The sequence below is a fragment of the Pseudophryne corroboree genome, unplaced genomic scaffold (genome assembly GCF_028390025.1).
Source record: "Pseudophryne corroboree isolate aPseCor3 unplaced genomic scaffold, aPseCor3.hap2 scaffold_519, whole genome shotgun sequence".
Taxonomy (NCBI): domain Eukaryota; kingdom Metazoa; phylum Chordata; class Amphibia; order Anura; family Myobatrachidae; genus Pseudophryne; species Pseudophryne corroboree.
In genome coordinates, this window is record NW_026970122.1 from 261,888 (window position 1) to 275,316 (window position 13,429).

The window sequence follows — 13,429 nt, forward strand, 5'->3', positions numbered from 1 at the left end:
TCCCTCCTGCTCCTCTCCCCACTGACACTGACAGCTCCCTCACAGTCACACACATCCTCCACCCCCCCACACACACACTGATAGCACACATCCCCCCCCTCCTCGACACTAACTGTCACGGACTGCTTGGGCAGCAGGGGGCAGGCTCTGACTTGAAGTGCTGAAATTCAACAGCTCTCTCGAACTTGCAAGGCATGGCTGTGCAGCTGTCTCCAGCCATCTCCTTGCCCACTGTGTAATTTGTGGCGTTCTCTGATGTTCCCCGCTCTGCCTCTACAACCGGCACATAATGTACAGCAGTGGTGACTCCTGAGTATGGGCCTGGAGAACTCCGCCTACCGGGGGGTAGGGATTAATAATTTCAAAGGGGCAGAGCTAGGAGTGAAGCAGTGGACAGCAGTTGAGGGGCGTTTCAAACTGTAACAGGGTTGGGACAATTTCAGTATCCTTCCCTCACCGTCTAATTGGTCAGTCCCACGCCGAGACTGCAGAACTCTATCCCTTAGCCACGGTTGGCACAGCTGGATGGTGCCCCTGGCAAGTGCCATCCTGGCCAAGGGGTAGATACGCCCCTGAGGGTCAGGGCCAGCAACAGAAATCTCGGGGCCCAGTACACTGATATCTCTGGGGCCCCCTCAACCCCCCCTTAACTTGGCAGAGGGATCTTTAAAAAAAAATGGAGCCTTTGACTCGGACCGTCAGTGAGGCCGGCAGGTGGTTTTCATACTGGGCTATCCAGCTCTTCGGTGGCGGTGGCAGGGACATTCAGAAAAGGGCCAGCACAGCAACATGCATAATAATGGCAATACAGTATGGACCACAGGGACTGGACAAAGTGATGGGGTAAAAGGAGGGGGGAGGGTTTAGTTGGCCTGTTAATTGTTTTCCTGCTTAAATTGAGCAGTTGGTGGATACACTTTAAAAAGCAATATTGGCACTGTGGCCCCATTATTTCTGTTCTTAATACTTGGAGCCCTGAACAAGTGTCCCCTTTGTCCCCCCTGTCACCGGGCCTGTTCAGGCGTTACCTATGGAGAAGCTGCGACATGACATCCTAGGACACGATACTGCACCATGCATCACCATTATATTTCAGTGTGCCTTGTCAATATTTAAATCTTGTTCTGTGTGACGTGAGTTGTAAATGGTTGAAAATCTCTGTGCTACAGTATCGTCACCATGTAGTTATAACAACACCGCAAAACCACCAAAAGACGTGTTTTGGTAGAGGGACTGCTGGAGGGGCCCATTGGGGCCCCCAGTTTGCTACCCCACCCCAGTATACCTGTGCTGTAGCCAGTGGAAGGGGCACTATCTTCCCGGTGATCTCTTCGGGAAGATGGTGCCGCACATAGAAAGCAAAGACTCTGGCTGCACTCTCCTGCCCTCGCTCTAAGCAAGGTGATCGGGCCACAAAAGGACCCCTGTCGGACCCCGGCCTGTGGGCCACAAAAGGATGCATTGGGGGCGGCATGCGGCCCATGGGTTTGACACCCCTGCCCTAGAGTATCACAATTTGTTTCACGGCACCCCTAGGCCAAAGTTTTTTTTATTGAGAAATTCAGAAAAAAATATAAAATTAAGTAAATTGTGTTTATAGCATGTCATCCTCAGGTTCAGTTATGTTGTGAGGGAATGGTTTTGCCAATTTAATAAAGTATAAATAATTTTAATTGGTCCTGGACCACCAAACTATGCTACCAGTGCAAGAACCCCAGTTTGGAAACTACTGCCATAAAATAAACCTTTTTTGTTTTTTTTAAACTACATGTAATACACCTTCGATCTCAGTTCCTAAAAGGTTTTAAACCTTTGCATACAGTAAACTACACATATTTAAAAATCCTACACCGGGCACAAGTGCTCACGGGCCAATTTCATGGCAGTCTCGGATAGGAGGGCATTGTGGATTCACCAAGGGAATGCTGATGCTGACTCCAAGAAGAAAGGGAGTCTCTTCCCTATGAAGGTGAAGCCTTGTTTGGCGACGGCCTAGTTAATTTGATCTCGGCAGCTCCCGCAGGTAAGTCATCCTTCTTGCCCTATGTTCCCTCTCAACGGATGAAGACGCATCATTATCTGACGCAGTCATTTCGTCCCAATAGATATGCAAGAAGTTAAGATTCCCCTTTCTTTGCAGGTAGAGGAAGGAAAAGAGGGAAGAGGTCTGTAGCCTCTTCAAGATCGCAGGAGCAGAGATCGTCCTCTGCTTTTGCCAAATAAACCGCATGACGCTGGGGCTCTCTTGCAGGAGCCCGCACCAGTGGGGGGCACGTCTAAAACTCTTCAGTCAGTTCTGGATTCATTCGGACCTGGACTCGTGGGTTTTACAAATAGTGTCCCAAGGGTACAAACTGGGGTTTCAAGACGTTCCCCCTCACCGATTGTTCAAATCAGCCTTAGTCAGCAGGGAGAAGGTTTTTATTCAAGCCTCTTCGTGGTCCCGAAGCCGGACGGCTCAGTCAGACCAATCTTAAATCTGAAATCCCTTAATTTCTACCTAAAGAAATTCAATTTCTAGATGGAATCTCTCAGGGTAGTGATCTCCAGTCCGGGGGATAAAGGAGATTTCATGGTTTTGGTAGACATAAAGGATGCCTACTTATATGTTCCCATTTAGCCACTGCATCAAGCTACCTGAGGTTTGCAATTCAGGATTGTCATTACCAATTTCAGACGTTGCCGTTTGGTCTGTCCACGGCTCCGAGGATTTTCACCAGGGTGATGGCGGAAATGATGGTTCTCCTTCGCAAGCAAGGAGTCACAATTATCCCGTACTTGGATGATCTCCTGATAAAGGCGAGATCCAGGGACCAGTTGGTGCAAAACATCTACTCTCCCTGACAGTTCTTCAACAACATGGTTGGCTCCTAAACTTGCCAAAATCGCAGTTGGTCCCAATGACGCGGTTGTTGTTTTTGGGAGTGATACTGGACACAGAAGAGGTTTTCTTCTAGTGGAAAGGCTCTGGAGATCCAGAGTCTGGTCAAACAAATTCTGAAACCAGCAAGAGTGTTAATCCATCATTGCATTCAGTTGCTGGGGAAGATGGTTGCGGCCTACGAGGCCATTCAGTTTGGCAGGTTCCATGCCAGAGTGTTCCAGTGGGACCTGTTGGACAAGTGGTCCGGATCCCACCTACACATGCACCGGAGGATAATCCTGTCTTCCAAGACCAGAATCTCACTCCATTGGTGGCTGCACAGTTCTCACCACCTAGAGGGGCGATGGTTCGGGATCCAGGACGGGATCCTAGGGACCACGGATGCAACCCTCTGAGGCTGGAGAGCAGTCACACAGGGGGAAAACATCCAAGGAAGATGGTCAAGTCTTCCTTGGATGTTTTCATCTCCACATAAATGTTCTGGAGTTAAGGGCCATTTAATAACTGCAGACACAGTACGCACTGGGACAGGTGCCCAGCATCCTCTACGGACTAAGAGAAAAGGATTTACCGGTAGGTATTAAAATCCTATTTTCTCTAACGTCCTAGAGGATGCTGGGGACTCCGTAAGGACCATGGGGATAGACGGGCTCCGCAGGAGACATGGGCACTTTAAGAAAGACTTTAGTTCTGGGTGTGCACTGGCTCCTCCCTCTATGCCCCTCCTCCAGACCTCAGTTTGATACTGTACCCAGTGGAGACTGGGTGCTTTTCAGGAGCTCTCCTGAGCTTTCTGACAGAAAGTATTTTGTTAGGTTTTTAATTTTCAGGGAGCACTGCTGGCAACAGACTCCCTCATCGAGGGACTGAGGGGAGAGAAGCAGCCCTACTCTCTGAGTTGCAAGGTCCTGCTTCTTAGGCTACTGGACACCATTAGCTCCAGTGGGATTGGTACGCAGGATCTCACCCTCGCCGTCCGTCCCAGAGCCGCGCCGCCGTCCCCCTCGCAGAGCCGGAAGATAGAAGCCGGGTGAGTATGAGAAGAAAAGAAGACTTCAGAGGCGGCAGAAGACTTCATGATCTTCACTGAGGTAACGCACAGCACTGCAGCTGTGCGCCTTTGCTCCCATACACCTCACATACTCCGGTCACTGTAAGGGTGCAGGGCGCAGGGGGGGCGCCCTGGGCAGCAATATAAACCTCTTTCGCAAAAATATAACATATTTACAGCTGGGCACTTTATATATGTATAAGCCCCCACCAATTTTACAGTTTAAGCGGGACAGAAGCCCGCCTCCGAGGGGGCGGGGCTTCTCCCTCAGCACTCACCAGCGCCATTTTTTCTCCACAGCACCGCTGAGAGGAAGCTCCCCAGACTCTACCCTGCTTATACCACGTTAGACAAGAGGGTTGAAAAGAGGGGGGGGGGGCACATAATTCGCAAATTACATACAGCAGCACTACTGGGCAAACATTAAGTTACTGTTTTATTCCTGGGTTATATAGCGCTGGGGGGTGTGCTGGCATACTCTCTCTCTGTCTCTCCAAGGGGCCTTGTGGGGAAACTGTCTTCAGAAAAAGCATTCCCTGTGTGTGAAGTGTGTCGGTACACGTGTGTCGACATGTCTGAGGAAGAAGGCTATATTAGAGAGGAGCGGGAGCAAATGAATGTGGTGTCTCCGCCGACAGCTGATTGGATGGATATGTGGAATGTTTTAAATGCTAGTGTAAACTCATTGCACAAAAGATTAGACAAGGCAGAAGCTTTGGGACAGTCAGGGTTTCAACCCATGCCTGATCCTATGTTGCAGGGACTGTCAGGGTCTCATAAGCGCCCACTATCCCAGATTGTTGACACAGATACCGACACGGATTCTGACTCCAGTGTCGATTACGATGATGCAAAGTTACAGCCAAAATTGGCAAAATCCATTCGATTTATGATTATGGCAATAAAAGATGTTTTGCACATCACAGAGGAACCCCCTGTCGCTGACAAGAGGGTACATATGTACAAGGGAAAGAAGCCTGAGGTAACCTTTCCCCCCTCACACGAGCTGAACGAGTTATGTGAAAAAGCTTGGGAATCTCCAGATAAAAGACTGCAGATTTCCAAAAGGATTCTTATGGCGTATCCTTTCCCATCAACGGATAGGTTACGATGGGAATCCTCCCCTAGGGTGGACAAAGCATTAACACGCTTATCCAAGAAGGTAGCCCTCCCGTCCCAGGATACGGCTACCCTCAAAGAGTGTGCTGACCGCAAACAGGAGATTACCCTGAAGTCCATTTATACACATTCAGGTACCTTACTCAGACCGGCAATTGCGTCGGCCTGGGTGTGTAGTGCTGTAGCGGCATGGACAAATACCTTATCTGAGGGGATGGATAGCCTAGACAAGGATACTATTTTATTGACCCTGGGGCATATAAGAGATGCTGTCCTATATATGTGTGTATGCAAACTACAGGTGGTGCTGCAGGGCCCACACCCTTTTACTTGTCTTGTAGAGCAGCTCTGAAGCTGTTACAGTGCCCAGCTGCTGCAAGAAATCAGCTTGAATGCTTCAGGGGCTTGGGCATGGCCAACATGAGCCCCACACCGAAGGAGGGTGGGGGTGTTTAATGCAAACTTGGGGTTATCCAAGCGCCGCAAAAGGCCGCCATGCCCTGCATGCCCCTTTTCTCTTTTCATATACAGATGAGGGTTCCAGCCAACTTTGGCCCACTGCTTGGATGACATCACCGTATGCAAATCCGTCTGCTGCAGACCTTCCCCCAGGAATGCTTGCAATAGTTGTTGCATATGGTTTAATGTCTGAGGGTGCTTCAGTATTAGGCAGCCTTCCGCCCTCCCATGTTCATCTGAAAAGATGTGGTCTCCCTGCAGTTGTTGTCCCCAGACGAGAGTTCCCTTGTGCTTCCTCAGTTAAATCTCCTTAACTTGACGGGGGTGTGCCCGAGCAGCCACCCTCCCCAGCCCTATCCCAACACATACTTATCTTGCATATGAGATCTCTTGATCATGAAGATAGTTCTCACAGGTTGAGGTTCATCCTGGCCCCGCTCCCCGCTGGAGAGCGCTGATGGGGACAGCAGCGGGGCTTCAGCAGAAGGCTGAGTACGTGTGGCCAGAGACCTCCCTTCCCATGTGCAGGCCTGCAGAGTCTGCCGCGCAGGATGGGGCATGTGGCACTCTCCCTCCCAGGGGCTCTTCCAGATGTAGCTCCTCAGCAGTATTTTTCCCGGGCTGCGCGGCGCTCTCCCCGACTGGCATCCGCCCTGGAACACTGCCTTCCTCAACGCAACATCAGCAGGGGGCCCTGGCCTCATCACCATCCCAGGTCTTTCTCATGTATGTATCATGTATGTGTGTGTGATATATGTATGAATCATGTATGTTTGTGATATATATATATATATGTATGTATGTATCTATCTATCTATCTATCTATCTATCTATCTATCTATCGTATGTGTGTGTATATATATGTATCTATCATGTATGTATGTATGTATCTATCTTGTATGTATGTGTTCTATCTATCTATCTATCTATCTATCTATCGTGTGTGTGATATATGTATGTATCTATCATGTATGTGTTATATGTATGTATCACACCTTCCTCTATACACATACATACATACATACATACATACATACATACATACATACACACACCTATATCTGTACGTACACTGACATACACACACCAACATCTATACATTAACACGCTGACCCCTAAACGTACACCAACGTACCCACACCTGCATCTATACCTACACATGCTGACACGTGGACGTACACCGGCTTACCCACATGTGAATCTATACATACATGTGCTGACACCTGGACATACACTGATGTACCCACACCTAACATCTATACATACACATGCTAACACCTGGACGTATACAGACGTACCCACATTTGCATCCATGCATATATAGATGTAGGTGTGTGTACGTCAGTGTACGTCCAGGTGTCAACGCGTGTATGTATAGATGCAGGTGTGGGTACGTCTGTGTATGTCCAGGTGTCAGAATGTGTATGTATAGATGCAGGTGTGGGAAGGTCAGTGTAGGTTCAGGTGTCAGCGCGTGTATGTATAGATGCAGGTGCTTGTATGTCCAGATGTCAGTGCATGTATGTATAGATGCAAGTGTGGGTACGTCGGTGTATGTCCATTTGTCAGCGCGTGTATATATAGATGCAGGTGCTTGTATGTTGGTGTATGTCCAGGTGTCAGCATGTGTATGTATAGATGCAGGTGTGGGAATGTTGGTGTATGTCCAGGTGTCAGGGCGTGTATGTATGGATATTAGGTGTGGGTACATCAGTGTATGTCCAGGTGTTAGCGCATGTATGTATAGATGTATATATACACACACATACGATAGATAGATAGATATATAGATAGATAGATACATATTATAAGGGCACGGTCGTGCCCTTATATTAAGGCTGAATCGAACAAACGGAATTCTCCCATAGGGAACTTCTGAGATGGGGGCATGGTGTTTGAGGGGCTACACCTCAAAACTGATTGGACATACTGAGCTGAAATTTGGCATGGGCGTGTAGAATCGTCACCCGGTGCTGCATGCCAAATTTCAGGGCAAAATAATAAAAAATGAGGAATTGGGAGTAAGCTAAAATTCCAACTGTCAGTTTTTTTCTGTGACTTCCTTTGTGGCTTTTTGACACCGTTTTCCTATAGAGTGAATTAGATATTTTTTGGGAAGGCATAACTCCGGATAGAGGACGAATTAAGACTTGGGGTTTGTTTTACTAGATAGAGTATGCCCCAGCGTAGTGCCTTTTGGGGTTGTGGTTTTTCAGAAAGTTATAGGGTTTTTTTAATTAAGAGAAATATGCCCCATTATAGAGATAGGGCTTTTCAATTTGTTGCGGCTGCGCAGTGGCCGCCAGGAGAGCGAGCGAGAGTGAGTGAGGGAAGGGGTCTCGTGCAGGCTGAGGTTATAAAAGTAGCTGCTGGCGGCGGGAGGAGAGCCAGCGGTTCCTGGGTGTGTGCACCTGCGGTCCCTTACAGACTGCAGCGACCCATTAGGACTGTGGAGGAGAGGGGTAGCGGCATAGCAGCCGCAGGCTTACCGAAAGTGCTCACTACTGAGCAATATGGTCCCCTTACCCGAAGTGGGAGCCGCAGCGGGAGGAATAGCTGGAGTTGCGCCGCAGGAGAAAGTCAGAGGACATCCAGAAGAGACATCCGGTGCAGCGCTGACTCCTGACTGACAGCGCTTGCCTACTGAGCGGTGTGGTACCCCCACACCTGAAGCGGGAGCGGCATCCGGAGAAGACAGCTGTGCTGCACGGAAGAAGTCAGGCAGCAGCAGCACCAGCGGGCTGAGGTGGGGAGGATCAGTATGGTCCCTTACGTGCGGCTCACATTCAGATCCATCCGGCTCCCTTCCCCTCCTCCCCTGCACCCTTAGCAGCCTGCCCCCACATCTCATTCACCCACCGCCGCAGACTCCTCCCCCACACGGTTATTATAATAAGGCCACCCCCCTACCCCCTTCCCTCCCTGCTGTGTGTCCAGCCACCCCCCCCCTCACCTGCTGTGTGTCCGGCCTACCCCCCCCCCTCACCTGCTGTGTGTCCAGCCCCCCCCCCTCACCTGCTGTGTGTCCAGCCCCCCCCCTCACCTGCTGTGTGTCCGGCCTACCCCCCCCTCCCTGCTGTGTGTCCAGCCACCCCCCCCTCACCTGCTGTGTGTCCGGCCTATCCCCCCCCTGCTGTGTGTCCAGCCCCCCCCCATCCCTGCTGTGTGTCCGGCCTACCCCCCCCCTCCCTGCTGTTTGTGCCGGCCTACCCCCCCCCTCCCTGCTGTGTGTCCAGACCCCCCCCCCCTCACCTGCTGTGTGTCCAGCCACCCCCCCCTCACCTGCTGTGTGTCCGGCCTACCCCCCCTCCCTGCTGTTTGTCCGGCCACCCTCCCCTCCCCTGCTGTGTGTCCGGCGGCCTACCCCCCCCTCCCTGCTGTGTGTCCGGCCTACCCCCCCCTCACCTGCTGTGTGTCCAGCCCCCCCCCTCACCTGCTGTGTGTCCAGCCCCCCCCTCCTCCCCTGCTGTGTGTCCGGCCTACCCCCCCCCCCCTCTCTGCTGTTTGTCCGGCCACCCTCCCCTCCCCTGCTGTGTGTCCGGCCACCCTCCCCTCCCCTGCTGTGTGTCCGGCCACCCTCCCCTTCCCTGCTGTGTGTCCGGCCTACCCCCCCCTCCCCTGCTGCGTGTCCAGCCCCCCCCCTCACCTGCTGCGTGTCCAGCCCCCCCCTCACCTGCTGTGTGTCCAGCCCCCCCCTCACCTGCTGTGTGTCCAGCCCCCCCCCCTCACCTGCTGTGTGTCCAGCCCCCCCCTCACCTGCTGTGTGTCCAGCCCCCCCCTCACCTGCTGTGTGTCCACCCCCCCCCTCACCTGCTGTGTGTCCAGCCCCCCCCCTCACCTGCTGTGTGTCCAGCCCCCCCTCACCTGCTGTGTGTCCAGCCACCCCCCCTCCCCTGCTGTGTGTCCGGCCTACCCCCCCCCCCTCCCTGCTGTTTGTCCGGCCACCCTCCCCTCCCCTGCTGTGTGTCCTGCCTACCCCCCCTCCCTGCTGTGTGTCCAGCCACCCCCCCCTCACCTGCTGTGTGTCCGGCCTACCCTCCCCTCCCCTGCTGTTTGTCTGGCCACCATCCCCTCCCCTCCCCTGCTGTGTGTTCGGCAACTCCCCCCTCTTCCCGCTGTGTTCGGCCACCCCCTACCCCCTCCCCTCCCTGCCGTGTGTCCGGTCACCCTCCCCTCTCTGCTGTGTGTCCAGCCACCCCCCCCTCTCTGCTGTGTGTCCGGCCACCCCCCCCAGACACGCAGCGCCTGAGACACACAGACATGCAATGCCTGACACGCATACGCATATGCAGCGCCTGACACACACGCACACACACAGCACCTGACACACACACACACACACACACACACACAGCACCTGACACACACGCACACACACAGCACCTGACACACACACAGCACCTGACACTCACACGGACCTGACACACGCGCACTCACACGCAGCACCTGACACACACGCAGCACCTGACACACGCACACACAGACGCAGCACCTGACACTCACACGGACCTAACACACACGCACACACTCACACGCGGCGCCTGACGCACATAGACATGCGGCGCCTGACGCACACGCGGCGCCTGACTCACACGCGGCGCCTGACGCACACGCGGCGCCTGACGCACACGCGGCGCCTGACGCACACGCGGCGCCTGACGCACACGCGGTGCCTGACAGACACGCGGCGCCTGACACACACGCACAGGCAGCGCCTGGCACACACGCACAGGCAGCGCCTGGCACACACGCACAGGCAGCGCCTGACACACACGCAGCGCCTGACACACACAGACACGCAGCGCCTGACACACACAGACACGCAGCGCCTGACACACACAGACACGCAGCGCCTGACGCACAGGCAGCGCCTGACACACACGCACAGGCAGCGCCTGACACACGCAGCGCCTGACACACGCAGCGCCTGACACACACACGCACCTGACACTCACATGCTCCTGACATACGCAGCACCTGACATACTCACGCGCAGCACCTGACACACACGCAGACACGCAGCATCTGACACACACACACGCAGCACCTGACACACACACGCAGCACCTGACACACAAACACGCAGACACGCAGCGCCTGACACACACGCAGACACGCAGCGCCTGACACACACGCAGACACGCAGCGCCTGACACACACGCAGACACGCAGCGCCTGACACACACGCAGACACGCAGCGCCTGACACACACGCAGACACGCAGCGCCTGACACACACGCAGACACGCAGCGCCTGACACACACGCACACACGCAGCGCCTGACACACACGCAGCGCCTGACACACACGCAGACACGCAGCGCCTGACACACACGCAGACACGCAGCGCCTGACACACACGCAGCGCCTGACACACACGCAGCGCCTGACACACACGCAGACACGCAGCGCCTGACAGACACGCAGCGCCTGACAGACACGCAGCGCCTGACACACACGCAGACACGCAGCGCCTGACACACACGCAGCGCCTGACACACACGCAGACACGCAGCACCTGACAGACACGCAGCGCCTGACACACACGCAGACACGCAGCGCCTGACACACACGCAGACACGCAGCGCCTGACACACACGCAGACACGCAGCGCCTGACACACACACAGACACGCAGCACCTGACACACACGCAGACACGCAGCACCTGACAGACACGCGCACACACACACACACACACACAGCACCTGACACAGATATGCAGCGCCTGACACACACACGCAGACATACAGCGCCTGACACACACACACGCAGACATGCAGCACCTGACACACACATGCAGCACCTGACAGACACACACACCCACACACACACACAGACATGCAGCACCTGACACACCCACACACACATGCATCACCTGACACACCCACACACACAGACATGCATCACCTGACACACCCACACACATATACAGACATGCAGCACCTGACACACACACACACAGACATGCAGCGCCTGACACACACACACATACAGACATGCAGCACCTGACACACACACACACACATACAAACATGCAGCACCTGACACACACACACACACACGCAGCACCTGACACACATATATACATGTGGCATTTAACGCACACACGCACAGCACCTGACACACAATCATATACACTCAGAGCACCTAACACACACATACACTCGCAGCACCTCACACACACTCGTATACACACGCAGCACCTGCCACTCACACATATATACACATGCAGCACCTGCCACTCCCACATACATGAACAGCACCTGACACACACATACACGTGCAGCACCTGACAGTCACACACATACAGATGCGACAGCTGACACAAACACATACACGCTCAACACCTGACACCCACGTGGCAGCTGACGCATACAAATGCAGCACCTGAAATACACACATATACACGTGCAGCACCTGAGACACACACATACACGAACAGCACCTGAGACACACACACACACATGTATGTACACGCGCGGCTCCAGGCACACACATACGTACGTACACACGCGGCACTTGACACACACACGTACACGCGCGGCACCTGACACACACACACACACACGTACGTACGTACGTACGTACGTACGTATGTACGTACGTACATGTGTGGCACCTGACACACACACGTATGCACACGTGTGGCTCCTGACACACACGCGCGTTGCTCCTGACACACACATGTACGTACACGCTCGGCTCCTGACACACACACGTATGTATACGCGCGGCACCTGAAACCTACACGTATGTACGTATACGCGCGGCTCCTGACACCCTCACGCATGTACACGCGTGGCTCCTGGCACACACACACACACACACACGTACGTACACGCGCGGCACCTGACACATACACGCGTGTACGTACACACATGCACAGCACCTGACATACACACATGTAGGTACGCGCCACCTGACACACACACACGTACACGCACGACACCTGACACACACACGTACGTACGTACGCGCACGGCACCTGACACACACGTACATACTAGTGATGAGTGGGTTCGGTTCGTCGGAATCCGGACCCCCCGAACTTCACCCATTTTACATGGGTCCGAGGCAGGTTCGAACCTTCCCGCCTTGCTCGGCTAACCCGAGCGCGCCCGTACGTCATCATCCCGCTGTCGGATTCCCGCGAGATTCGGATGTCTGCATTCGTGGAAAGGGGTCCCATGTGTAAACATGGGACCCCTTTCAGTCCGTCTGGTCCGGGTGTTCGGTTTGTTGTTTTGCCAAGTACGTGGATTTAATCTGGAACCTGGATCAGGTGAGTATAATTATCTTTTATTTTCAGGTACCCGTGGATTCTACTTGGAGAAGAGGACCGACTGCTTCGTGTCAACATAGGTAAGTATGTGTGTGTCGGCAGGTGTGAAATAAAGTTAAACTTTCACGGTGTCTGTGTCCTGTTTTTATTTGGGTATTTTTTCCCCAGTAGAACTACAGGTACCAGCGGGCCCGTTTTTCTCCCGCATGCTGGTACTTGTGGTTCTCAAAGTACCAGATTGAGGGGGAGGCTTGCTGGGACTTGTAGTACTACTGGAAAAAACAATATTCTTTCAATTTTCTCAAGGCTATCAGCCTCCCATCCGCAGCCCTCGGGCTTCAGCCCTGGCCCTTGGGTGGCTGGGGGGGGACCCCTTGATTGAAGGGGTCCCCACTCCCCCAGGGTACCCCGGCCAGGGGTGACTAGTTGGATATTTAATGCCACGGCCGCAGGGCACTGTATAAAAGTGACCCCCGGCTGTGGCATTATCTGTCCAGCTAGTGGAGCCCGATGCTGGTGTAAAAATAATGGGGGACCCTACTCTTTTTGTCCCCCGTATTTTTTGCACCAGCACCAGGCGCAGAGCCCGGAGCTGGTTTTAAAAATACGGGGGATCCCCTGTCCGTTTTCCCCC